Source organism: Peromyscus eremicus, chromosome 19, assembly GCF_949786415.1.
Source record: "Peromyscus eremicus chromosome 19, PerEre_H2_v1, whole genome shotgun sequence".
Classification (NCBI taxonomy): Eukaryota; Metazoa; Chordata; class Mammalia; order Rodentia; family Cricetidae; genus Peromyscus; species Peromyscus eremicus.
This window is the reverse complement of record NC_081435.1, coordinates 64,055,374-64,082,045: the sequence shown is the minus strand read 5'-3', so window position 1 is coordinate 64,082,045 and position 26,672 is coordinate 64,055,374. Positions and strand designations below refer to the sequence as shown.

At 48.2% G+C, this 26,672-nt stretch overlaps 1 pseudogene; it reads right to left on the bottom strand.

The window, feature by feature from the left end:
- Nucleotides 1-10,254: 10,254 nt before the first annotated feature.
- On the bottom strand, nucleotides 10,255-11,678 carry LOC131896033 (cytosolic 5'-nucleotidase 3A-like; annotated as a pseudogene).
- Nucleotides 11,679-26,672: the final 14,994 nt, after the last annotated feature.

Sequence of the window (26,672 nt, the reverse complement as noted above, 5' to 3'; positions counted from 1 at the left end):
CCTGAACTTGGAGATGGGCTTTTGTACAAAAGCCTGGCCTGGTAGCAGTTCCAGCCTTGGGTCAGGCAGCCGCATGGCCACTGTTGTATTATGGGCAATGAACAGGTTTAGGCTGATGGACTGAAGGAGAAAGGAATTTTCTGAAAGATAACAGGAAATTCAGAAGTCTCAAGAGGTTAAAAATGCAGATGTTGAAGGAAGGGGGTGTAGCACAGACGCCATCAAGCCTGTGTGAGCCCCCATGGCTGGTACTTTCTTCACCACCCTGCCAGTGAACACTGAACAGTTGGCTTCTGCCGCAAGCATTGAGAACCGCTGCGGTTGTCTTGACACCCTCGGGTCCCTCCTTCTGGAGCTCACACCCTGCAGGAGGAGCCACCGGATCGGTGAGATCTAGGTTACTCCTACACCAGTGCTACCAGAGGAGCAGGTGGCCACGGCAGAATAGCAAGGATCACAGGAGTCCAATCAGGTAACAGCTCCAATGAGCACCTAGGGTCAAGGTCAAGGGTCAAGGGTCAAGGTAAGAATGGAAGATGGAGAAGGGAAGTTTCAGAAGTGTCCAGCAAAGGGAGAGAATGCTTCTGCCAACACTCAGCAAGAACCTTTCAGCTTAGGCTCCAGCGAAGGCCCTGCTGGGGAGCCCTTGGGAAAATGCTCACCACTACCAGGATCAACCCAAGGATTTATCTTGAAGGAGGAAAAGATCCAGATGTTAGAAAGAAGACAGTATTGCTCTTCAAGGCCACCTTTGCCTCACGAGAAGAATAGATTCTGCTTAGGGACAGTCCCTTGGTGTTGCTAAGTACTTTGCTGCATTTGAACGTGCAAATTAGGTTTGGGACTGGGGCTTAGAGAGACTGGATGCTAGAGAAGGAGTTTGGAGGCATCTGGAGGAAGGAGAAGGTGAACTGGAAGAGCTGGGAGGGGGGCGCGGCTAGAGTGAAACTTGAAGAAGCTGGTGGAAGGTCCTTGGTGGTGAGTGGAAGACGATGGGGAGTTGGAAATAAGACAAGGTGGCCTGCTACTTGGGCATACGCCTTGTGTAGTCACCTACAAATTGAGAAAGAGGCTAGGTCCCATCTGGTTTTCTGTAGTACTTCTTAGGGAGTGTTTCCTGGGAGGAAGAGATGATCAGGACACTGGGTGCTTCAGGAGCGTGGGAGCCTTGAGTCCTAGAATTAACAGGTTCTTCCCTACTATATGGGTGGGGCTTGGCTAATACAGGACCTCTAACCCTGAGAGAGCCACTACCTCTGTGTTATAGATATACCTGCTGATGGAGAGTCAAGCACTGAGGAGCAAGGACATTGGCAAGTTTGGGGACATTACAAAGGCAGGCCTGCATGGTTGTGACAGGCTCCCCTGCCTGGAAGTGGAGATGGACAAGGATAGCCTCAGAGCTCAGAACCCAGAAGGCTCAGCTAAGTCAGCTACATGCACACTGTTTTGGGGTATTGAAAGGTAAACACTGGCACATAAAAGTGTTAGAGTTTGTTTGAGAAGACAGCAATTCAAGAATTGGGCAGCTCCAACATGAAGTGGGGGAGGAGCACTGTAGGTTGAATGTGGGAATAGAACAAATCAACTATCTGACAGGGTACATTTTCAGAAAATTGTCTTGTTTGGCCCTTTCCAATGGGAGATTCAGAACACCTAATTATTAACCAGTCAGCCACTTATGACTGTCTGGTTTTCCTTTAAGTTGGTGATTTACAGGCACTGAGTCCAAGTTAGGTTTTGGGTTTGCTTGTTTGTGTAGGAGTCCAAGGTATTCGAATCACATCTGTATAACGCCCACACCCTTTTTAATTCTTTTAACATCGGCAACTGGCATCTTGGTCCTCATTAGCACACACTACTCCTAGTTTGAGCCATACAGTACTCTCCTGTTCAGGCTTCATCTGTCCTCTTCAAGACAAAACATTATGTTTCATCTTTGTGTCCCCAAAGCACCCACAGTGCCTGCTGTGTACAGAAGAGTGTGTCGAGTCATTTTTTGTAGAATGGGGAGCCACAGATTCCTAGGCAGAGGAGTGGTGTTTGGGGAGGTTTTGATACCTGGATAAATTTCATGGGGAGATTGTAGTTGGAGAGTTTCTCTCCAGCTCCCGCCAAGCCCTGGCAGTCCTGCAGCCCACTTATAAAATAAACACACAGACGCTTATATTATTTAAACTGTGTGGCCTAATGGCTCAGGCTTCTTGTTATCTAGTTCCTATATCTCAAATTAACCCATATCTATTAGTCTATAAGTTGCCACGTGGCTCGTGGCTTACCGGTACCTTACATCTCACTTTTCATGGCGGGCGGCTGGCAGCATCTCTGTGCCTCCGCCTTCCACCTCCCAGAATTCTCCTCCTCCTTGTCCCTCCTACATTATCCTTCCTGCCTGGCTACTGGCCAATCAGCATTTTATTTATCAATCAATCATAACAACATATATTTACAGCATACAGGACATCCCACAGCAGGAGATCTAGAAAATGGGACTCTGTGGTTCTCAACTGTGCCCGTGGTAGGGCAGGATCCAACCTTGCCTCTCTGTCCCCTAGCACAGCTGTCTGAGTGTTTATTCGGGCCCCTATCTTTTCTTGTTTCCCAGCCCTGCATCACCTTTCCTGCCTGATAAAAGCCTTGCTTTGGATTCAGGAACTGATAAGAACCCTAGGCTCTTAGCGCCTCGAAGGTTGTGGAAACTCATTGTCTCTCTGTGGGACGTTTACCCAACCACCCCCACAGTTCCCCAGAGTTTTCTTGAGTGCGAGCAGCAGGAAACATTAGATAGAAGGATTTATTGCGGAGAATATCACGGAGATAAACAGATAGAAAATAAAGGATAGCCTCGAGAGGGCCTGGAACCTATTCCAACAGGCCCTGACTGTCTCTGCCCCAGGGTTTTTATAGAGACGCCAAGGGTGGAGCAAAAGACCTCCTCCCCCAGCACAGCCAAGTGTAGACCATCCCAGACACCTGCACTTAGGCCCGTGGTCTAATCATCCTCTATGCGGACCTGCTGGGTAAAGCCACGAGGAACCCGAGAACGGGCATTTGAAATAATGCACAAACACAATTAACCCTGGCCCCAAAGAGAAGGAGCAGGCAGGCACAGCGATAGTTAACAAAGCACTCAACAAAGGTGCAGACGAGGCCAGGGCTCTCCTGCTCTCCTCTGAACTCTTTATGTGACCATAGGTGGTTTGAACCAGTGCTGTTCCAAGGGCTGGCCACTTAGGAATCTCAAGGAAGCAGGAGTTGAAAATAGACTTAATTTACAGAAATTTGATTTGGGGCACAGTCATAGAGTTTTGTTTTTTTTTTAAAATATGAATTATTATAGGAATTAAAGCTTGAGAAAATCTTCTTAAATCGTAGGAAATTGCTGGCTAGAAACTTTTCAGTTAGGCTAACAGAGTTGTCCTCTTCACCTTTGGGAGCTTTATCGAACGTTCTAGAAGAAAGATGAGCCAGTGAAAGTGTTGAAGGAGGGCATTGGCAGAGAAAAGTTTGGAAACACTGCTGTACTATTCTCGGAAACCATGGGAACACTTTCCCTGAGAAACTATTTTAAATAGATGTTTTAATTTAACCTCTGCTCCCTGCTTCCTTCCTACTTTTGTATTTATAGCCCAGCTCATTCTCAAAAGGTAGAGAGACAGGTGAATCCTTCAGAATAATTGCTGAGAGAAAACCAAGCAGGATACATTGACACATGTCAATGTCCTGGATAACAAACTTCCTCTTGGCTCCATGCCAGTCATGGATCAGGATTCGGAGAGGAAATGAGGAATCTGACAAAATGTCTGAACTCAGGGAGCAAAAGACGCTTAGATAAGATCAAAAGCAGGAAGAGAGACTCCACATAACTAACTAATTCAGCTGTAAGTTGGAAAGCACCAGGCTGTGTGCATATTATCAGTCAGGGGTGTAAGCAACAGAGAACTTCACTCAAAATGGGTGACTTAGAAGCTCCCCATAGCAGGCGCTCCTGAGGCCAAGGGGATTCTGTATGCCAAGGCTGTCTTCTAAGCTCAAAGGCAGGCCAGCTATTTCAGCTATGGAAAATGCCTGATGATGTCCAGGAAAGATGCAGGACAGTGCTGCTTCCTAGATGCCTCTAGATGTCTGGTCTAAGTCCCTGAGCTTAGCTGATTCAATCAATGGAAACACTGGTGTTTTATGCCCATCCCTAATCTAGCTCCTAACTATGGGGGATGGGATCATTAGAATGGCATAGGCCAGTCTACGGGAGAAGAATGGCTTCCTGAGCAAATACTGGTGTGCTCAGAGAGGGGTTGGGATAGTCCAGAACACAGGAGAGGAGCCAGCAACAAGCTCCTGAGTCTTCAAAGCTGGGATGTGGGTGGGGTTCTCCCTGGGATGCAGAGTGGGGGGAGGTGGTCTGTTCTGGCCTGTGTTGTGACTTCTTTCTTTAGGTAGGGGATTATAAGGAGTTCTAAAGACAGGGCTAGCCTGAGCAACCCCACGCCAAACAGCAGGTTGAAGGACCTGAATGTCAGACCACAGGCGGCTTTCATTGTCAAATAAAGCAACGTCTAAGTGGTGCAAATGGTATTCATGCAGCACAGTGCTGTGCCCTGACCTGGTCCAGACTGGGTCTGCTAATACCACGGCTAAGAATCCATGTTCGGGTGCTGCACAGAGGAGATAGCCAATGTCAGGATGGGAGGTTAAATCAGACAGAGGCCTTGAATTCGGCCTCTGCAGCGATACAGCAAAGTTGTTAAAAACCCAGCCTGTGCCACCTGGCTCCTGAGAACCTGTCTTTGCTGTCTGCTCTTCACCTGTGCTCAGTTCTCTCTGTAAAATGGAGTTGACCGCAGTACTCAGGCCCCTAGAAAATGGTGAGCCCTTCACAGCTGTTAGCACTGGTGGAGAAAAGGCAGTGAGGATGAGGTGTCATGGGGTCTGATGAGGGAGCAGGTGTCAGGTGTCATTTTGTGTGGTTTCTGTTTAGCTTGGTTTTTGCAAAAGTATTTAAGGACCAGAACAATGACTGTATCTCTGACCTGCATTCAGGTTCAATGATTGCTGACATCTAACCTGGTTTACTCTCCCTTCTCTTTCTTTCTCTAGCTTCTCTGTGTCTCTGTGTCTCTGTCTCTGTCTCTCTGTCTCTCTCTGTCTCTCTCTGTCTCTCTCTCTCTCTCTCTCTCTCTCTCTCTCTCTCTCTCTCTCTCTCTCTCTCTCCTCTCTAATTCACTTAAAATCAAGTTCCAACAGTTGGAGAGATGTCTCAGTGGTTAACAGCCCTGGTTTCTGTTCCAGAGGACATCAATTAAATTCCCATCATCCACATGACAGCTCACAACCCCAGTTCCAGGGGATCTGATGCCTTCCTCTTACCTCCATAGGCTCTGCACGAATGTGGTGCATGGACATATATGCAGGCAAAACATCCATGCACATTTTTTTAAAGCAAGCTTCAGACACATTGCAACTTTATCCCTAAATACTTCAGCTCACATCTCCTAAGAATGGAAACATTCTTCTACTGAATCATATTAGCATCCTGCAGAAATTAACAAGAATTCCTTCCCTGAAATGATGTAAGCCAAGCCTCATCCAGGTTTCTCTCTTTTGATCCAATTAATGGTCTAATAGTGTCGGTTTTAAAACAAGAAAGTATATGTCTCTGTTACTAAGCTTGGGAAGTGTTTGTGTGGAGCATATATCTGAGTACCTGTGAGTATACTGTGTGAATAGGTGTGTTTTGTGTCACATGTGTGGTATGTGTGCATGTGTGTTCCTGTGTGTGTATGCACTTGTATGTGACTGTGTGCACATGTGTATGCACTGTGTGTGCATTTGTGTATGAGTGTATGAGTGTATGCACGTGTTCATGAGTATGTGAGTGGATGTGTGCACTTGTATGTATGCATTTGTGTGCACTTGTGTGTGTGTGCAGGCATATGTGTGTGTGTGTGTGTGTGTGTGTGTGTGTGTGTGTGTGTGTGTATTCTGAGGAGGGAGATACTAAGGAATCATTTTTTTTACCTAAATGAACCAAGATGTGCTAGCAAGTAAATGCTCCAATTCCCCCTTCCTTCCCAATACATTTGAAGAAGTACACGTTAAACTCCAGAAACTGTTGAGTGGAACCAATCTCGACTAAGGAGGCTGAAGATCCTAATGGTTTTGTTCCGTTGATAGGCTGATTCAGGTGTCCCTCTCCCCATCATCTCCTTTCAGGCAGCCGACACAAAAGCCTTTTCTTTGCTCTTAAGGGTCAGCATTGTCTTCTATTCTCCTCTGCAGGCCTGCAGCTGATGCACAAAGAGCGGTGTGATTACAGTGTGACGCGCTGATCAAGGGGCTCGGGAATTCTGAGCCACTCGCTCTGTTCAGAATACATTTCAATTTGGGGCTGTGAATTTGACATTGAAATGAGTTTTTTCTTTAAAACCCTAGAGAAAACAGCCCATGCACAGGCGCATTCACAAATGGTTTTGCAAATCTAGGCTAAAGTGAACATTCAATTTGAGGAGGTCAGATCAAGCTGGAATCCTAAAGCCCAGAGCAAGAGCCCAGCAGGGCAGAGTTGGCTCTGGGAGGGCAGAGCCTTGGATTTGGTCTTTTGCTAGCCACTGCTGCCCTTCCTGGACAGCTCATGAGTTGACAATTCCCATTTCCAGATCCCCAAATGTCTCATGGTTCTGGGTTTCAGGGCTGGAAGCTGCTGAGACAATCACTTGATAGGGAAGAGCTTCTCAGGGGCAGAACCTCCAGCAAGTCCAGTATGGCATGGGCTGGGAAGATATTTGATTCTACCCTTAACCCTTCACCTGATGGAGGAGAACACTGAGCCTGGATAAGGCTCAATGGCTTGTGGGAAGTTCCTTATCTAGTGGTTATGCTGATTCCCATAGCAACAGCATTCATCATGTGAGCACAGGATAGTCCTCTGTGATAAGACCACTACTTCTGTTCCCACTTGGGAGGTGTGGAAACTGAGACACGGGAGCCCAGTAGCCGGATTATGCGGTAGGAATTTGCATCTGAACGTGCCCATTCCTGATACTTCTTGTCTGTCTACATTTCTGCATCATTCTAGCCACACCTTCTCTGCCCTTACTGTTCTCTTGGGTCACACACGGCTTCTCCTCAGTCTTAGCATGCTAGTCTATAGACTGTGCAGCCATGAGTCTGTGTCTTGGGCTGAAGGAAGCTTCCAATAGCTGGATGTGACCCTCTGTTAAGATGTGCTGTCTCCTGACCTAGCATGTTTTGGCCCTGTCCTCTTTGGGGTAGGAAGACCTGGATTAAGGAAATCCATGTTGCACTCATCTGGTCTCTGTTGTTTTTTTCAGGGTTCCAGGCCCAGCTCACCTGCCATTCACTCCAGCTAAAGTTCTGAAGGACAGCATCCAGATAGCAGCCTATGGGCTCTGAGTATCTTCCCTTCACTCCATTCTCGCTGACAGGAGGAAATATTCAGGCCCAGGAGCTCAAAAGAACTGCACAAGACCAAATGCCCAAAGTCCTGGCTGGTCTCCGAGTCACTTACCAGGCAGTCAAACTCAACCACAGCCCTGGGTTGAGAGCACCTAGGGAGCACCCTAGGGAGCACCTAGCACACAGAGAGGACAATCCACGTCTCCAGCACACTGGGCAGAGCTCCCCTAGAGCAGTGAAGACCGGACCCAAACAAGCATGGAAAGCTTCAGTGAACCTAGCCCCCCAGGCCCTTGCCACCGAGCTGGGGCAGCTTAGGGACCCAGATTAAAATGATACGCTTTCAATTTGGCCTTAAATGAATTCACCAAATCGGCATCTTTGATGTCAAGTGGAAGTGAATTCCACAAATCTCAATTTATTTTATGGGGCATCGTTATTGATTTTTTTTTTTTTTATCGTCTGCTTCTCTTTCTTCTCCCCTCCCTCCCCTGCCAACCTTCTTCCACCTGGATTGAATAGTTTGATTTAAGAGTGGCAATTCCAAAAGGGGAAAGGATACTTCTGCCTTCATTCCACGCCACCGCTGAGCCCCAGTGCCCAGGGCACATGTGTCCTTTCATCTGTAGAGGACGGGTGTGTCAAGAAAGAGCTGGTCTTGTTAGGCCCTCCCTAGCTAGACTAGACTAGTCAACATGGCCTTATCTTCTTCCCAGACCTGCAGCACGTAGTCATGAGCCCAGCATGGTGCTTTGTGTATAACTATGGCAGCCACATATTTCCCCCAATGTGCCCTTACAGCCACTTCCCTAAGGCCACAGAGTGGCCGCCCTGGGCCTTGCAAGCATGCCCACACCCAGTGGCCCACAACACCAGGCTTAGTGGATTAGCTGCAATCTGCCTGACCAGCTGCTTTACAATCCATCTTCCAAGTCCCTCCAGAGCATCACTGATGAAGGTCTACGTATCCCCAGCTCCTGGTGACTCTTTGGAGCTCAGTGCCTGTTTATTGACTTGGCAGGCTCAGCTAGGATTCTGAGTGCCTAGTTTCTGATGATAATGCCTTTGGTATCCCAGGCCCCAGTTTGGGGCTTTCCTAACTATGATAAATTTAATATATCTCAAACAGAATTGGAGCTTCCTTCCCCCTGTCCAGTGCAACTTTCCCAGAGCTTGCTCCTAAGTGATGGCTCTGTCTTTACTTGGTGGCCCAGAGAAGATACGGCAGCCATCTTGGTTATTTTCCTTTCTACTCAAATCCAGTCCATCAGCCTGTCTTAGCTGTAGGCTGCAAAGTCCTGGCCCCTAAAGATCTGACCGTCTTAATCCTTGGAAGCCTGTGCCCACGCTGTCTGACAAGATGTGAAGCCCTCAGCAGCTGTGATTAAGGTTTATAATTTGAAATGGAAAGATTATCCTGGACTGCCTGTGTGAACCCAGTGCAACCACATGAGCCCTTAACACCAAGCATCTTTCCAGGTGATGGTCATGGACACGATACAAGCAAGAAAAGGAATGTGCTGGCTGGTTTTATGTCAACTTGACACAATCTAGAGTTATCAGAAAGTATGGAACGTCGATTGAGAAAACATTTCCATTACATCTGGCTGTAGGGCATTTTCTTAATTAGTGACTAATGGAGGAGAGTCCCAGCCCATGGTGGGTGGTGCCACCCCTGGGCTGGTGGTCCTGGGTTCTATAAGAAAGCAGGCTGTGCAAGCCATGGGGAGAAAGCCAGTAAGCAGCACTCTTCCATGGTCTCTGCATCAGCTCCTGCCTCCAGGTTCCTGCCCTGTTTGAGTTCCTGTCCTGACTTCCTTCAATGATGAACAGTGGTATGGAAGTGTAAGCCAAATAAACCCTTTCTTCCCCAAGTTGCTTTGGTCATGGTGTTTCATCACAGCAGTGGTGACCCCGACTAAGACAAGGACTTCCTGTCCATTGCTGTCCTGTTACATACAGAGCATGGGCAAGGCCTGAAGGCTGAAAGGATGAGGACACAGATTTTACCAGCAAGTATCCAGGAAGGAGCAAGACCTCACCTAGACCATGGCAGAGACTCCCCACTAATCTTTCTTTCTTCCACCCTCAGCACTAGCCCTTTCCAGTGCATTCTACCTGCAGTCAACTGTCCACGAGGACCCTGTGCATGTGTGTGTGTGCACAAGTGTGTGTGTGTGTCTGTGTGTGTGTGTGTGTATGTGTAGTACACATATTTATGGAGGAAGGTATGTGCATACATGTTCACCCATGCAGAATCCAGAAGAATACATCTGGTGTCTCTTTCATCATTTTTCCACCTTATTTTTTTCAATTTTGGGTTGCTTATCACTGTTTCATAGAGGGTATTTGTAATGTTAGTGATGGACACCAACAGCTTTCCAGATACAAAGTGCCAGGCTTTCCTGGCAAATCTTTTTCCACATAAAATAACCAAATAAAACACAATTTCAGGAGATGGTTATCATCAGCCTCCACCCAAACTACAAAGCCAGCTGTTGTTAAAACCGGAAACACTGTCCCCCAGGAGAGCTGCTGCTGTGCCCCCATGCACTCACTGGGGAAAATGCTCCCTAGAAGCTGCAGGACACCAAACTACACAATTCACTTTGGAGAAGCAGTCATTCCTCTAATTTGGGCTTTAAGAGTTCTAGTGATGGAGATGGGAAGAAGGGCCTTGCAGTTTACAGGGTCAACACATCTGAGGGTCCCTCAGTTACAGGAAGGGGAAAATGCCAAGAGCGGAACCGTGTTAGAAATAAGAGTCTTTCCACAAGGTGGGCGGCGCTTGTCTCCTAGTTGTACCCATCGGAGAGACGTCTTCTTGCAAATGGCTGACTATAATGACTTTTGTAAAACAGAGTTGGTGACCTCCCATGAGTCTCCTTTTACTGACACAGTATCGTAGGAGTCCGTGTATTTTCTAAAAGCTCATCTACTGTGTCATTCAAATACCCAGTCTTCAGGATGTGTTTGATACCAGCCATACCCCCAACTATTCTTAAGTGTCCTTGGGAGTCTCCCAGAAGAATGGTGTTGCTGTGTCTTTCAGTTGGCTGAGCTAGTTCCCATTCTTCAAGGCACCATCATGTCTGATGAAGACATGAATTAGCTCTCCCTTAGGTCCTCTCAGCACACCATTTTCATCAGAATCCAGGAAGTTGGAATCTACCTGGACATTTGAGTGGTAAACTCCAGTTTGATGGGTGACTTCTTCCAGGGCATCCCTGATACCAGCTGAAAACATGAACATGGGGATCCTGTGCTATTGGAGTTCACCCAAAAAATTCTCATATTCTCCCTTGATCATAATGTCAGAGTCTGCCACAGTCTCTTTAGGTTTGACTTTTGGCATGGCTTGTTCAACAAGCAGATGGTGTGATTTAGTATGCCACTCTACTATGTAACGGTGTACTCTTCCACTCTCCACCACAGTGAAAACAGGGTCAACTTCTGCTGTGGGATGGTCTGTATGTCAAGTGTGTTGCTGATTGGTCAGTAAATAAATCACTGATTGGCCATTGGCTAGGCAGGAAGTATAGGCGGGACAAAGAGAAGAATTCTGGGAAGTGGAAGGCTGAGTGAGGGAGACACTGCCAGCCGCCATCAGGACAAGGAAGATGTAAAGTACCGGTAAGCCACAAGCCATGTGGCAAGGTGTAGATTAATGGAAATGGATTAATTTAAGATATAAGAACAGTTAGCAAGAAGCCTGCCACGGCCATACAGTTTGTAACCAATATAAGTCTCTGTGTTTACTTGGTCGGGTCTGAGAAGCTGTGGGACTGGCGGGTGAGAGAGATTTGCCCTGACTGTGGGCCAGGCAGGAAAACTCTAGCTACAAACTTCCACAGCGTAACGCTGCTCCACGCAGTAACTTTACTCAGCATTCATCTGTAACAAACTAGAGTTGTCAATGATGTTAGGACATTATGGGCATTTTCCCATTGAAGGAAAACCTACTGAGTGTCGTATTAAAGTCTGCTACTCCCTGCAGTTTGGAAGCTCCTCCCTTAACGAAATCACAGATAATTTCTTCTGCTCTTGTAGGGTTCTTGATACGAACTGGTCTTCTCTGGTATTCTGACATCATCTTGATGATCCTGGTCTTTCTCTTCAAGGTGATTATGTACTGGGCTAGCCCCCACCACCACTACTGCCAACATACACACACACACACACACACACACACACACACATACACATACACACACACACACACACACACACACACACACACACACACACACACTGGAACTAGCCACTGCACTCACAAGCACCATGGCCATAGCTCATGGACAGGCCCAAGAGCACTGGACCAGAAAGTCTGAGCCCCCTTGGGTATAAGCCCAGGGGCAAAGTAGTGCTCCAAACACCAGCGTCTTATTTTTTTAAGACAGTCTCTCACTGAACCTTAAGTTCACCATTTTGGCTAGGCTGCCTGGCCAGTGAGCTCCAGTCATCCAGCTGTTTCTGTTCTCTAATGCTGGAGTTACAGACACATGTGGCAAATCCTGGCTGCTGCTGCAACTACAGTTGCCGCCTCCTCCTCCTCCCCCTTCTCCTCCTCCTCTCCCTTCTCCTCCTCCTCCTCCTCCTCCTCCTCCCCCTCCTCCTCCTCCTCCTCCTCCTTCTCCCCCTCCCCCTCTCCTCCCCCTCCCCCTTCTCCTCCTCCTCCTCCTCCTCTCCCTCCTCCTCCTTCTTCTCCCCCTCCTCCCCCTCCACCTCCACCTCCCCCTCCTCCTCCCCCTCCTCTTCCTCCTCCCCCTCCTCCTCCCCCTTCTCCCCCTCCTCCACCTCCCCCCTCCTCCTCTCCCCCCCCTCCTCCCCCTCCTCCTCCTTCTCCCCCTCCCCCTCTCCTCCTCCTCTTCCTTCTCCCTCTCCCCTTTCCCCTCCCCCTCCTTCTCCTTCTCCTCCTTTTCCTTCTCCTCCTCCTCCTTCTTCCGTGGATACCAGGGATTCAAACCCTGATCCTCTTTTGGTTATACAGCACCCTCTCTTGCCCACTAAGCCAGCTCCCCAGGCCCAGCCCCACTTTTTTCCACTTTTTTTAAAAAAAATTATTTCAAACACGTGACAAAGTTGCAGGAGAATACAAGAGAATTTCTTAGTGTCTTCCCAGGATTCAGCAACAGTTAGCACTGAGGTCTGTGTGTTTGGTCACTCTCTCTCTAGGAGTCCCTTGTCCTACTTACACCTCCATAGATTCCCATGGCCTTGAACTTCCCTTCATGGCTCACAAGCCCACCTCGCCCTACTCACCGTGCTTCAGGTTCACACTCCCAGACTGCCTGGCCCACGCTTCCCTTCTCCTTGTCCAGGCCTTAGCTGCATGCCATCACCCACAGGCTTTTCCTACCTCACCCTTTGCCCCCAGTGAAGATGCCTCCTCTCATCATTACTCCATATTTTTCCAGCCTTTCTCGGAGGCTGAAGCCATCTCACTCACTTATGATCTGCTTGCCTCTATATATCTTTTCCTTTCCTCATATGGCGCTTTAGACAGGACCACATCCTCCCTTCAGACTTCTGCAATAGCGTCTGGTGTTATAGGTGCTTAACAAACATCCACTGACTGATTAACTTTCTGTGACTTATCACAGAGTCCTTTATAAATACCCGATTGTTTTGGACATGTGAATCTTTTCTTAAAGGCAGGTAACATTCTTCCATTTGTTTGCTTAGAACTGGGCACACAAAGGGCCAAGTCCTGATGCTGGGGATTTTCTTCCTAGGTGTGGGATGGATCCTTCATGTGGAAGGCTGAGCCTTCCCTACACCCAGTCCTCATGTGGCTCTGCAGTGAGTCAGCACCCTGGCGGAGGCTCAAGCTCCTAGTCCTTGCTTATTTCTCCCACAGCGCTGCTCACTTGTTCACGTGGTGGGGTGACACACAGAGAGCATTTCCCCAGTTGATGGATGATGAGACGGAGAGAAGACAGGTCAAGTGGCTTACCCAAGGCCACACAGGTATTAAAGGGCAGGACAACCCTCTGATCTCTAGCCCAGTGCCTTTTCCTGTAGACCACAGAGAGCAACCCCATGCCCCTCCCCTCAGGGACTCAGAAGCCCAGCCCTGACATTATGGGCACAAGGCTTTTAGCAGCTGATCCAGGGCAGGAAGCCGTGTGGTTAGATGAGCTCTGGGTATGTGTGGGTCTAATTGCTTCACATTTCCTTTCCTTTCATTCACAAAGTCATTCATAGAGTCCCAGAGACCGACACCCATTCACGGGACATTCATTGAGTGCCTGCCACATCTTTGGCTTTCTGCTTGGCCTGGTAGAAGAAGCTGGGGCAGGTGACAGGGACCTGTCAAGAGAGGGTTCTCTTCTTCTAGGCCACAGAATCTACTAGCATAGAGACAGTGATGAGGCTGGATTACAGTGGGCAATTCGGGCAGCCAGGGCGTTCACTCCCCCAAGATTAAACTGACAAGTTCAGCACAGCCACAAGTAATCAACAGATCTTTGGCCAAACGCTCAAATTGGAATTGACTCCTGGATACCTGGTCCCTGGTCCTTCCTGTTCTTATCTTCCCTACAGAGAGACACTCCCTCCCCCAGGCATGCGTAGTGACTGGGCCTAGCTGCCTTGCTACAGACCTCATCCTAGGGGACCAGACCAACGTGCAGGGTGTGTGGGATGGAGAACTGCGTAACTGAATCTGGGCAATCAAGGTGGGTCCCCGGTATTTAATAGCTGTATGTGAGATAAAAATCTCTCTTTTTCAGGAGACAGAGTTGTGCCTTCTGAGGCAAGGGAACATAAGCTGCCACTGGTGCACAAAGGCACTGATGGCAGATGTCAACAGGCCAGGAAATGGAGAGAGTCACAGTGGTGACTCAGTATCCTTGAGGGTTTGTTTTTATCCATGCAACCATACATAACTCATGTTCTTTGGTGAGTGGCCCATGATGACAAACCAGCTCTTGTTTACTTAACCATGAAGAACTCAGGGCATTCATGGAGGTCTTCAACAGGGAAGACTGTTCTTTGTACAGGGACAAGAGTGAAGGACTCATTAACCTAGAGTAAGTGAGTGTCTTCCAGTACTCTCCACCCAAAAGAAGCTATTGACAGGGCTGTAGGGTTGTGTTCATGGTGGGTATGTACAATCTGTTGATTATACTGTGGGACTCTTGTGGGTATTATTCAGGAATTCCTACTTGGTTGATGAGATGTAAATACCACATGATTTCATCCTCTTTCAACCCCTCTATCCTCTACTTCTCATTTACCTTCCTTATTGACAACTTCAAGTCTGTAATTCCTAATAAATTTGCATTGCCCAGTTCCAAATGTAGCTTCAGTTGCCTGCTGCGTCCCACTGTATTGTCTGTCCCCAGCACAGAGTGTGAGGGGCCCTGAGTGGCCTGAGGGTTATATGGGGCAGTGATGAGAGGCCACAAGAAGAGGGACAAGTGTCCTTTTAGCCAACAGGTTCTACTATCTTCCTGTTGTTCTCTAGGTTCTTGTTGTTTCTCTCACATTTCTAACAGACTGGAAGTGGCCGGGTGGTAGGGAGCCCAATCACTGCGAGCTGTGGGCCTTCATGAGAGCAATGGGGTACTCCCAAGTGACCTCCATTACAGCTCTCTGACATGAGAGTGCTGGTCCAGTACCTCCTAGTGCCCCAACTTTATTCTCAGGGTCTACTTCCCGGACTTCCACAGCTGGGACTCCCATAGTTGGAGAGCCTAAAGACACCGCCATTTGGAGCAATCATTTTCTGTCTCTGTCTTCCCATCCCCTCTCTCTTCTTATAAAGTTGTTTTTATGAAAGTTCACAACAAAACTGTCCCCAAACACTTTCCTAGCCTGTTCTCTGTGACCCTGTGGCTCTATACAGCCACTCGTGAAATACAGGGGCAAAGCCCTTGAGGAGCCTAATACTTTATGGAGGAGGTAAAATAATACAAATGCAGCGGTGGGAGACCCAGCTAAGGCAATACCACACCAAGGGTGTCCATGCACAGGGGCAGAGACTGAGGCCAACAGCACTCGGAGGCCTTTCCCTGTCTTGCTGCCTTGCCAGTGAGAGCTACGTGAGCTGACAGTTCCTTCACCATCTTGTGCCTTGTGTCTTCCCAATAATGCAGAGCGCTGCAGCCATGTTTCTAGGAGGAAGTGAAGTGATGAATGGGAAGTACTGGGGCAGGGCTGGCACAGTCAAGACCCTGGACACAGACGATGGCCAAGAGCAGTGGAGGCCAAATGCTCTTGGAGTCATTGACTCTTGGTTCTAAGTAGCCAGACTATGTCAAGGCTGCATTTCATGAGGCTACTTCCAGAGGGCTTGACGAGGGTCCCTGCATGGTTTTGATAGTGTGTCATGCTCCTCCCAGGAACACTTAGGGACTGGAAATATCTTTCCCTGCAAAGAAGCCTATCTGCATCAGTGGTCCAACTGAAAAAAAAAAAAATGCCAAGGGATACAAGCAGCAGGACATTCCAGTGGTGATGGATCAGCAGCCAGAAGTGTATATGACAATGAGATGTTTGCCCTGGCTCCCTTCCCAGAACTGAAGGAGTGGGGGTACGTTTTGTCAGAACTCAGGGTAGTGGCTACAAGGGTCAGGCTAAGAGGGGCAGCAGGCAGAGGCTGAGGCACTCATGTGCCGGCAGACCTCTGTGTAGGAGCCTGGGCTTAGGTAGCAAAAGGAGTCATGGCCCACCACAGCCATTCTTTAGTATGAACAGGAGTCTCAGAAAAGACATCCCCTCATCCAGAGTACATGAAGCAGGTGAGGCAGAGCCAGCCAGAGCTTCAATCTTATAAACAAGTGACATCTAGGTCTCTTCCACTTCCCGGGAGGAGAAGCTGCCTCGGACTTAAAAAAAAAAAAAATTAAAACAGAAACTGAAGTTGGGGGCAGCCCTGCAATCCAGAGCCACCAACTGTGCATGCTTCCGGTGCTGATGCTCCATGGAGTGGCATCTCCACACCTGTGTGTTCTCAGAGGCCCCGGCACTCCCAAGGCGCAGCCCGTGGAAAGCCCTCCGCAAAGCTCCCACAGCATCTGCCAAGAATACACCCGACATAATAATTTCTTTGACCTCCACCACACGAGTTTCTGAAAAGAACAAAACAGCATCATTCCCTGGCATTTACAGTTTAAACCTTTCCTATTCAAGTTTCTAACAAAAAAAGCCACCAACCCATTCTGGCCGTGATTAAAATTCATAGGCTTGCTGCAGACAACAGATGCAGAAGCAATTTTAGGCCAGTCATATCCCAGGTCTGCAAAATTAATTTGACAGGTTTGCATTAAAGCACTGATCAATATCCACTTTAGAGCGGCAGAGGCTAACTGAGAAAAAATAAGTGACCGGAGTGTTACCAGACGAGAAAAAATGAATCTTTGAGACTTTTTTCCCTCTAAGCTTGCACCTACATCAGAAGTCCTGACCTCAATCCATTGATCGGCTGCAGTTAACATGACAAAAGGCCCAGCAGATAGACCGGCGTGGCCTACCAGGGAACAATCACCCGGATACACTAAATGTTTGAGGAGTGACTAGACTGCAAAATTAGTCTAGGCTTCTGAGGACCGACACCAGCCCAGCCTTCCTGAGTCCTCCCCGCCCTGCCCGAGATCCGTTTGCAAAGAACCAACTTTTCCTAAACATCCTCCTACAGATGATGTAGGGACGTGGTCTGGGGGGAAGGTGGGGTCTAGCTCAGTTTAGCCACCCAGACAAGAAGGCAATTAGGTCCAGACCTTTCTGTAGAGAGCACTTTAGAATGGAGGCCTCCAGGACAGTATCAGGAAGGCTTTTCAGGGGTGAAATGATGGGCCACCGACTCTACAACATGGCAAACTTCAAATGACTGTCCACTGCCTGCACTCAGGCAAAATGAGCCTAAAAGCCAGCTTTTTTAAAAATAATTTTCTTTATCTGGTCTGTAAAAATTTCATACTTGTATGTAATGTATTTTGATCATATCCACCCTGTACTCTCCCCTTCTTGAACTCTCCCTGAACCACCCCCAATGTGTTCCTGTCCCAATTTCCTATCCTCTTTTGCTTTCTAATAACCCACTGAGTCCAATTAGTGTAGCCTGTGTGTGTATGGTTGTGGGGTCACCCACCGGAGCATGGGCAACCTGCCAGTGGCCACACACCGGAAGAATACTGACTCTTTTTCCCAGCAGCCATCAGCTGCCAATAGCTCCTCAGCTGTGGGCGGGGCCTGCTGAGCCCTCTGAGATCTGTGCTGGAGGTTTGACCATGATCCAGCTTTTGTCTTACTTTATTCTTCAGGTGTGCAAGGAATGCATGTGGGTGGCTGAGCACGCCCTGCATCCTGGCTGTTCTGGTTGAGTGTACGGTTTTCTTACTTTATCCCACTCTATACCCATTTCACACCATGGCAGTAAACTCAACAAATTTGAAATTAGCACTCCCCAAAAATGCACACAGGACAGACAGAGAGCATCTTCCTGAGAGAGTGTCTACTAAAGATGCTCACAGGATAGTGCGTTTTCTTGGGACCCACTGTCCTCCTTGTCCAGGTTTCCTAGGGAAGTCTGAATCTCTCCATTCTCATCAGCTGGGAACTAGTGTATTTAAGGCAGAGCGTCATGTCCCACCCCTTACACTCCACATTCTTCCTCTCCATGACTCCAGCAGAGCCCCACCCACACATGATTTCCTCGGAGCTCATCTTCTGCTTCCCCAGATTTGAGATCAGTTGCATCAAGGCAATATGTGTCAGTTCATCCCAGTACAAAATTCTAGGACGTGAGCCCTGAAGTCAGATCACCTACATTTGAGTCCCACATTTGTCACTTGCTAGCTGGGTGACCCTGGGCAAGTTAAATTAACTTCTGTTCTGCTTATCATCATTGTACAGCAAATTACCCCCAGACTCATCAGCTTAAAACAAGTACTATATTGCCCCCATGAACTCTGTGAGTCAGTCATGGATAGGGTATAGTGGGAATGGCTTGCTTCTATTTTATATTTAGGGCCTCACAGAGAAGATCTGTGGGGAAGGGGATAAGGCAGTGGGGATGGGGTAATGCGACCTCAGCTACTGAGGCTGGACTTACCTAAAGGACTTATTTGTGTCTGGCTCTTGGATCTGTGTGCCTCAAAGCCTAGAGTCAGTGACCACTGAGTCTTTCATTTTTCCCCTCTGGCAGCTTCCCTGAAACAAGCAACCTCAGAGCAGTGGGCAGCTCAGTGTGAGACACAGTTCTCTAACACATGGCTTCCAGTGAACAAAATGGGTGCCCGATCTCCCCTGATCTAGCCTCAGCAGCCACACAGCATTTCTGGAGCCACATACTATTAGTAAGCACAGCCTGAAGCCTCTGCCCACATCCAAGGAGAAGGGCATGAAGCCCCCCAGCCGGTGAGAGGCACATCAAATCATCTTGGCTCTGTGCTTTAAAATCAAGCTCAGTTCCTTATCTAAACAGACATAATAATGTCCACCTTACAAGACTGTGGTGAAGCCTAAATCAGATCATGTATTTAACGCGCTCCAAGCAGTGTCTGGACCACACGGTAAGTGTCAGCTTGTATTATTAGGAGTGACATTAGCTAAGTGAGTAGTCACCATGCTTTGTCTGCAGCCTTTGCGCTGTAGGAGTGTGTGCCCAGACTCAGGGCGGGTCCTAGGAGCAGCATCTGGAACCCATCCCTGCGCTCAGGTTGGGGAGAGAGATGCGGACATGACAAACAGTAACAGAAGTGAAATCCATCTTGCCACCAACTGCCCCTTCTTTCTACACCCCGACATATGGTACTTTGCTGTCAGGAGGAGAGTCTCAAAATGTCAGTGAGTTTCAGTTGACATTTTCAATAGCCAAGTGTGTTTTTATGAAACACTGCTCTATCCACCGCAACCCATGGCTTCTGTTTGCAAGGTCTATTGACCTGGGATTGTGGTCCCATGGGGGCATCTTAAGCTATGCACAAGTGAGGCAGAGAGCCTCTGGGAATAAACCTCTGGCTTCCTTTACTTTGCTGGTGTTCCCAGGTTCCACCTGTGGGCCACGGTCAGGAAGAATTTGCTCCTTTGCTAGAAGCCTGGCACAGTGGGCCCCGTGTCCAGCAATACTTGTTTGAAGGCAGGAAGCTCCTTAGTGGGTTGTCTCCCTGGGAAGGCACCAAATATGAGTCCTAGATTTGAAAGGACACAGATGGCTGCCTTGGGGGATGTACATTATTACCAGTGTTGTTTAGCATTCTGATATAGCCACCACATTCAATTATTGGTTGTATTTTTCTAACTGTAGTCACACATCCTCAGCAGAGGTATTAATCTCACGGGGCTTAAAGAGATTCAGAATGAGTTTGAGGTCAGCAGAGGGGTCAGCTGAGGGGGGTGTCTACCTATTAACCTTCCATTTTGGTAACCAAACAGCCATATCCAGCACATAAAGTAGGACCAGGAACCTGCCACTATTAATAATGTCACCCACACAAGGTGACTGAGGTTCATCTGAGCTATTTCAATAACAATATCACTGCTGCTCAAGCTGTAGAAGCAGACAGATAAGGCATGGGAAATAGGGGCCTGTTAGGGTTCAGAAGTGGAAAGGAGATGTGAGAAAGGTTGAGGTCACTATGGGTGATGGCAAGAGTTGTGGGGAAAGAGGCTCTTAGCAAAGCCTCTTGTATTTACACTACTCATTCATTCATCCATTCATTCATTCAGGCATGCATAGTCCATTCATTCAGCCTCCTGTACTTGGCTCTTAGGATGTTTCATCCCATTTCTAGGGATTATGCATAGATAGAAAATAAAAAGCACAGCAATATCTGCAAGGCTAGTCAGTCAACACCCCAAATGGTAAGGACATAATGGAAACCAGCCGGGTGTCCACTGCGGCACTGGAAATAAGCCCGGGAGTGTCCAGAGGAACAAACTGGGGGCTTCCAGGAGGGTGCTTATGGAGAAATGTTTGTGAGTACAACCAAAGGTACTCTACGGATCAAATATTAAAGTTTCTGTCCATGTCTAAACACACGTCTGCAAGTTCTTCCTCAGTTGAAGTAAACCCTGCCTTTTGGATTCCTTTGAAAATATGGAGGGGAGAGTGAGAGTGAGATAAAGAACAGGAGAGAGGGAGGGGGAGAAAGGGAGAGAAAGGAAGGGGCAGATGGGCAAGGGAAGAAACAGAGGAGGAAGGGAGAAAGAAAGATAAGGAGGGAGTGCCTGGATTGATGGCAGAGGGCCAAAACCAGTCTAGATGTTGAAACTGGTGACCAAAAGCTCAGCTAGGAAACCTGGAGAGTAGTTACCCTAGGCCGGAACAACTCCATTTGACGCAATCCCAAATCTCCACAGAAGACCTCTGTGAGTGACTTAGTCACACACTTCTATGAAGACTTGCTTTCCTCACCTAGGATTTATTACAAGCAGGACTCACTGTAATAACAGAAAGGACCTTTCCTTGACTCCTAGTATGCTCCAGGTCTCAGCTCTCCAACACCACCTCTAATCTTTGCTTTTCACATGAGGACAGGAAACTCAGAAGCACTTAGTAGCTTCCTAAGGGACCAGAAATCAATGTTCTGTCAGATGCCAAGGCCTACCAAAGGGCTCAGCACAGAATGGGATGAAGATATGGCACCCAACCGTGCTTACCAACAGCACGTACTTTCAAAGAAGTACCTGGAATTCCTTCTGAGCAGTGAACTACATCTGCAGAAAAGTTCAGAGACACTTACAGAGCGGGGTCACTCATACTAGGTTCCCCATGTCACCAAGGTTATGGGCACCAAAACCCCTCAGGGAACTGCTTCACCTCTTCCCAGCTCTGTTCTGTCAGCCTCACCAAGCATCCTTTGCTTATCACTTCCAGAGGATGGCTTTGGCTCCTGTTTCCCCACATAATAAGGTGAGATGGAGTGAGGAAAAAAATCTTGCCCAAATAAAGAGTCAACTTGGCTTCTTAGGCTAAAGTTACTACTTGTAGGACAATGTTTGGAAGGAAGGTCCTTGCTCACGGAAGCAAGGGTGCTATGACAGTACCTCAGCCCCTGGCCTGCAGTGAGGGGACTCTCACTCCATCTTACAGATGCCAAACCACCCCAACTCCATGTAATTGAGGAACTCCGCAGCATCGAGGACCACATCAGCAAGATCCCTGGAGAGCCCTCCAGAACGCATCCTTTTATTACCCGTGTTTGTGTCCCCACAGGACTTGGAGGCACGCACACTGTAATGACCAGCTCTGATGCATTGTTCTCACCCTTTCTGTAAATAAAAAACACGTGCCGGGCCAGCTGTTTGATGGCTTCTGTCCTGGCTCTTTATTTTCTTCCACGACACAGAAGAAAGGAGGAGGGTAGGGGAAAGGAAGTCAACTTTTGTCCAAGTACAGTCTCATCAGTTAACACCTGAGGGGAAAATGGGAAGAGCTTAATTCAAAAAATCCTTTAGGCACACAGGAGCTTCTAACCAGTAAGAGCCAGACAGCTGTGTGTGTGTGACAGAGAGAGAGAGAAAAAGACATCAATAAATAATCAGCCGGCTTAGACTTTTAAACGGGAATCCAAGCTTCACCATCCAAAGGTAAATTGCATCTTTCCCACTAGCCTGCAAGCAGGGTTTCATGCTTGCCTAGGCTGAGATACTCTGCTGATTGCTAATATAGCCTGACTTCTTCCCCCTCCCTCCCTCTCTCTGTACTTACATGCATCTCATATATGTCCTATTTCGTGTTGTGTATATGGACCGTCTTCATACTATGAAATGCCAGGAAACATCTTTGTTCCCGGCTTAGCACACACGGTCCTTGCACACACATCATTCTACAGCTAGAACAAAGTGGGCTCCAGAGCAGGGAGAAGGCACTGCTCCGGTCCTGTACTCTGCACCAGGATCCTGCACGTCTTCCCCCGTGTGCAGGGTGTATCGTTCCTCCTCCAGGAGTGATGTCATACTTCACATCTGATTGGGGCATTTTTCTGACAGTGCCACAATAACCTAGGAGACTTGATTTCCCTGCCAGGGGTGTGGATTTGTCTTCGTGACAAGGGAGCAAGTGGCTTCCTGCATGGGATTTAAGTCCTGCCTCGGCTCCCAGGCTAGGGTACCACACTGCCCTGGGTTGCCATGGGCCAGGAGACCCCAGGGCATCCATCACCTGTCTTCAAGTGTTTTATGGGGCTGTCTGTGAACCAAAGAGCCAGCAAGGGGGTTTATGGAGCTGGTCTCTTTACACCTTGAGCACTGTGTCTTATTGCTTGTCATTTTCTCCCAGACTGTTGACACCTCATCCCTTTGAAAGCAAGCTGACTTATATGTTTTCTTTGGTGGGCCGGGCAAAGGCTTCTTAAGCAAAAGGCTCTTTCTCTGCCTCAGAGCAAAGGCAGCCATGTTGGTCCTCTTTCCTGGGGCTCCTGGTGGTGAGGTGAGTAACCGGTCCCTTGAATGCCGGTCCCAACCCCAGACCCCAGAGCAGGAAGAAGATACCAAATGGGTGAGATGGTACTCTGAGGTCAACATGCATGCCTATGCTGCAGGGTAGCTCAGCGATCTCAGCCCTGGGAGCTTGCTAAGAAGAGCTCTGCCAGGCTCAGCTCAGTGGCTGGTCAGTTGAGCTGTGTAGCAGATTAATGTATGTTCTATTACCAAGAGTCAGTGTCCCCCAAAAGGTAAAGCATTAATGTCTATTAATATTAATTATATGCTGAAATAACAATAAATTGGATGTGTTAGGTTAAACAAAACGTAGGACTTGAGTAAATGTTAACCTGTTTCACTTCATCCTTTAAAACACGTCTACCAGAAATGTTAAAAATCACGTATATGGTCTGATTAGATTTCTGTTGCATGCTTCAGTATCATTTTAGCCCTCTCATTTGTGAGGGAGGGCGTACTCCACCAAGTACGTCATGTCAAAGCAGTATTTACAATGGAATATAAACATACAAAGCATATAGATACCACATATCACAGTTTGAACAGGTAGGGAAACAGTTATTTTCTACCAATCAGTTTAACAATAAAATCGCCCAACATACCAGAAAGAATTGTGTTCCCCCCTCTGACCACATGACCTATCCCTGATCAGATACCATGTGGATTTCCACTGCCTCTATGGAACTTTTGTTTTTTATTTTGATAGATTATGGAAAGCTCAGAAAACACAACCACCCAGCAGACACTGCGCTCACTTCACTGACATTGCTTGTTGTTATCAAACCTGTTTACTTCTCCTAAGGAGAATTAGGAAGCCTTGCTGAGGAAGCTGGAGCCGCCTTTTAGTGGTGGGCAAGCTCACCCCCAATTCCAGTGCCTGGCTATGTTTCTGCTTCAAGGCAACAGTGTAATCTCAAGACACAGCAGTAACATTAGCCACTTAGCTGGCTCCAGGCCTTGGTGGGTGCTGCAGAGGTACTTAAAGGGAACACACAGGCAGGGAAGAATTGACAGATTGCGAAAGAAGCTGTGGTCTAACCTGACCTAATTGTTGTATAAAGTCTGACACCCACCCCGCCCCATTCATGGAAAGGCTGTGGGAAATCAGTCACAATGGAGTCCAGAGAGACTTACAGATCCAAATGAGCTTACCACCCCAATAGTATCAGAGTCTGGATGGGCACCTGGGTCTCCCAGTCAGTGCGGAATCCAAGGCAGGCTTGCCTGTGTCCTGGAGAGTCATCTGAGCTATAACCCCGTCTGCACTAGTCAATGCAGGATGGCCAGTAGAGCTGGGAGGGGGCAGCCTCCTAGGCAAGCGCTCTAGCACTGAGCTCCGGCCCAGCCCACTTTTTACTCTTTCCAAAGTGTCTTGGTGAGTTGTCCAGGCTGGCCTTGAACTCACTCTGTAGCCTAGACAGTTCTACAAATTGCAGACCCCCCCTCCTCAGCCTCCTAAAGAGCTAGGACTACAGCCCAGCACCCGCAGACCCAGCTGGGGAACATACCTGGACCCACTTCCCCAGACTGAAGCCAGACTCTCTCTTTCGTATGGCACACCTTTCTAGGCTGCTGAAGGGCTTTCAGTGGCTTTTTTCTTGAGAGAAAGTCATGCTCGGTGTCCATACTCAGCAGGTGGCGAAGGAGATGAGACCCTGGCTAGATCTGAACCCAACTTTGCCTTTCAAACACTCTCTACTAAGAATTAATCTTTATTCTTTGGAAGATTCTTACTAGGTACTTAATAACAGAATTTTCCCATGTGTCTCTGACCTTACTTGGAATGACAATAATCCTCCCTCCATCACTGGGCATTTTGTTGAGTTTCAGCTAATAATGGGTCCACACTGATGACCATCCTCAGTGGCCAGGTCAGCAGTGCTGGGAGAGGACCTGGGAGAGGTGACATGGGAGGGTAGAAGGAAATCTATCACATTTCTCTTTTTAAAAGCAAACGCTTGAGAAACTTGGTCCAAATATGGGTTGAACTAGCCAAGAACTCAAGCTGAGGCATCCTATTTGGTTAAGAGGCCGGCAGCCAGTTCCCTGCCCTGCCCATGCCCCATGGTCCTCATGCAGGTGAAGCCCTAATGTGGAATGTTGGGGCTCCACCTCTTTCCTAAGTCTGTAAACTCCTGGACAAGGCTGGGCTTCCCCCAGTAGTTCACCTGCCTAATTCAGCATTCTGCACAGGAAGTGTTTGAAGTTTTTTTCTGTGGAATAAATAATAATGACAACAACGTAATGAAGATATACTTTCCTTGCTAGGAAAAAGTCTCCATGCCAAGCAGAGCAGGTGGGTAGTGGTATAGATCTTCCCTGCCCCCAACCCACTGATGTACAGTAATGTTAAAAGGACCACAGTCAACAGTGGGGGGGGGCACTGCTTGCACAGAGCATGAGCAGTGCTTGTGTGTGTGTGCGTGTGTGTGTGTGTGTGTGTGTGTGTGTGTGTGTGTGTGTGTGTGGCGGGGGGGGGGGGGGGGAGACAAGGCTGAGGGAAGGAGCACATGAGTTCTGCACAAACCTCTAAACAATCAATGGCACAAATGCCTCTTCTTATAAACACACAGCGAGGCAGATGTTTGCCCAGGACAATCCGGGGCTGTGCGAAAGCTTCGGAGATTCTCATTCCACAAACAAGGGATTTCCTGGGGGAAAGAGTGGCAGGTAATGGGTTCTGCGAATTTCTCCTCCTGATAACTACATCACAGACCCAGTCCAAAGAGACTCTGCCTTCCCACTGAAGCCTTATTTAAATACTGCTGCTGGTTTGGGGCGGCTGTGGCAGCAATATAGGCTGGCCCGCTTCATTTGTTCTCTCAGTCCCTTATGAAACATTCGGGGAAGAACAGACAGCCCATGTCTCCATGGGAGCAGGGGACGCCTCACAGGGATTTTTCTTCCCCAAATGTGCCTTTCTCCGTTCTGCTTAATGGCCTTCAACTGAGTCAGAGCAGTAGAGAAAACAAGACACCCAGCTCCCCACATCTTTAAAACAGAAAAAACAAAAAACAAAAAACCAACCATTTGAACCATGCGGATGCTCTTTCTGTCTCCACCTTCCACCAGATTCCTCTAAGAACAATCATCTAATGGAAGAGACAGTCACTGGGGCTGCCTCTGGGATGAAGGTCAGGCTGCATCCCTCCTTATTACTAGGCTCTCTCCCAGAATCATTTTCAGGTTCTCAGGTTTGGGGAGGTTCAAATGCTGGCCCACATGTGACCCTCAGCTCAAGTATCCAGGCAGTCATTTATACCACTCCCCATACCCGCCCTGGCCTGTCTATCTCTTGGAGTCAACATGTACTTTTTGAGCAGCTGTTATTTACCAGTGCTCAGCTCTGGAAATATAAATAGAGCATCAGGGCTGGGCTGAGGCTCCACTGAGCTCACAGCCTCAGGGGGAAATCACACCGCAGACCAGGGAATCACCCCAATACACGGTTACGCAATGCGATTGAGCTCTGTGGGTTGAAACCAAGAAAATTTTTGTGAAGAACTAAGAGTATTTGTCTCCTCCCTTCTCTTGCTGAAAGAGAGCTGATGTGGAGAGAAATGGCTTCATCTCAGTGAGAAGCAGAGACCAGGCCTTCCCTCGGAGTTTGCCCAACTTTCTCTGCTTCATGGGGGTCTTTCATTTTCACATAATACCTGGAAGACTCAGACACCCCTTTTGGATAGTTCTGGTATTTTCTATGAAGCTTGTGTCCAAGTATGGCTGGGGTGGGGAACTAGGGACAGAGAGGCAGCTTCTGGGCATGCGAGCAGCATTTGGTCAGGACTGGGTGAGTATCTGGGAGGCCGGGTGGGGCTGGCCCTGGGTGGGGCTGGCCCTGGGTGGGGCTGGCCCTGGGTGGGGCT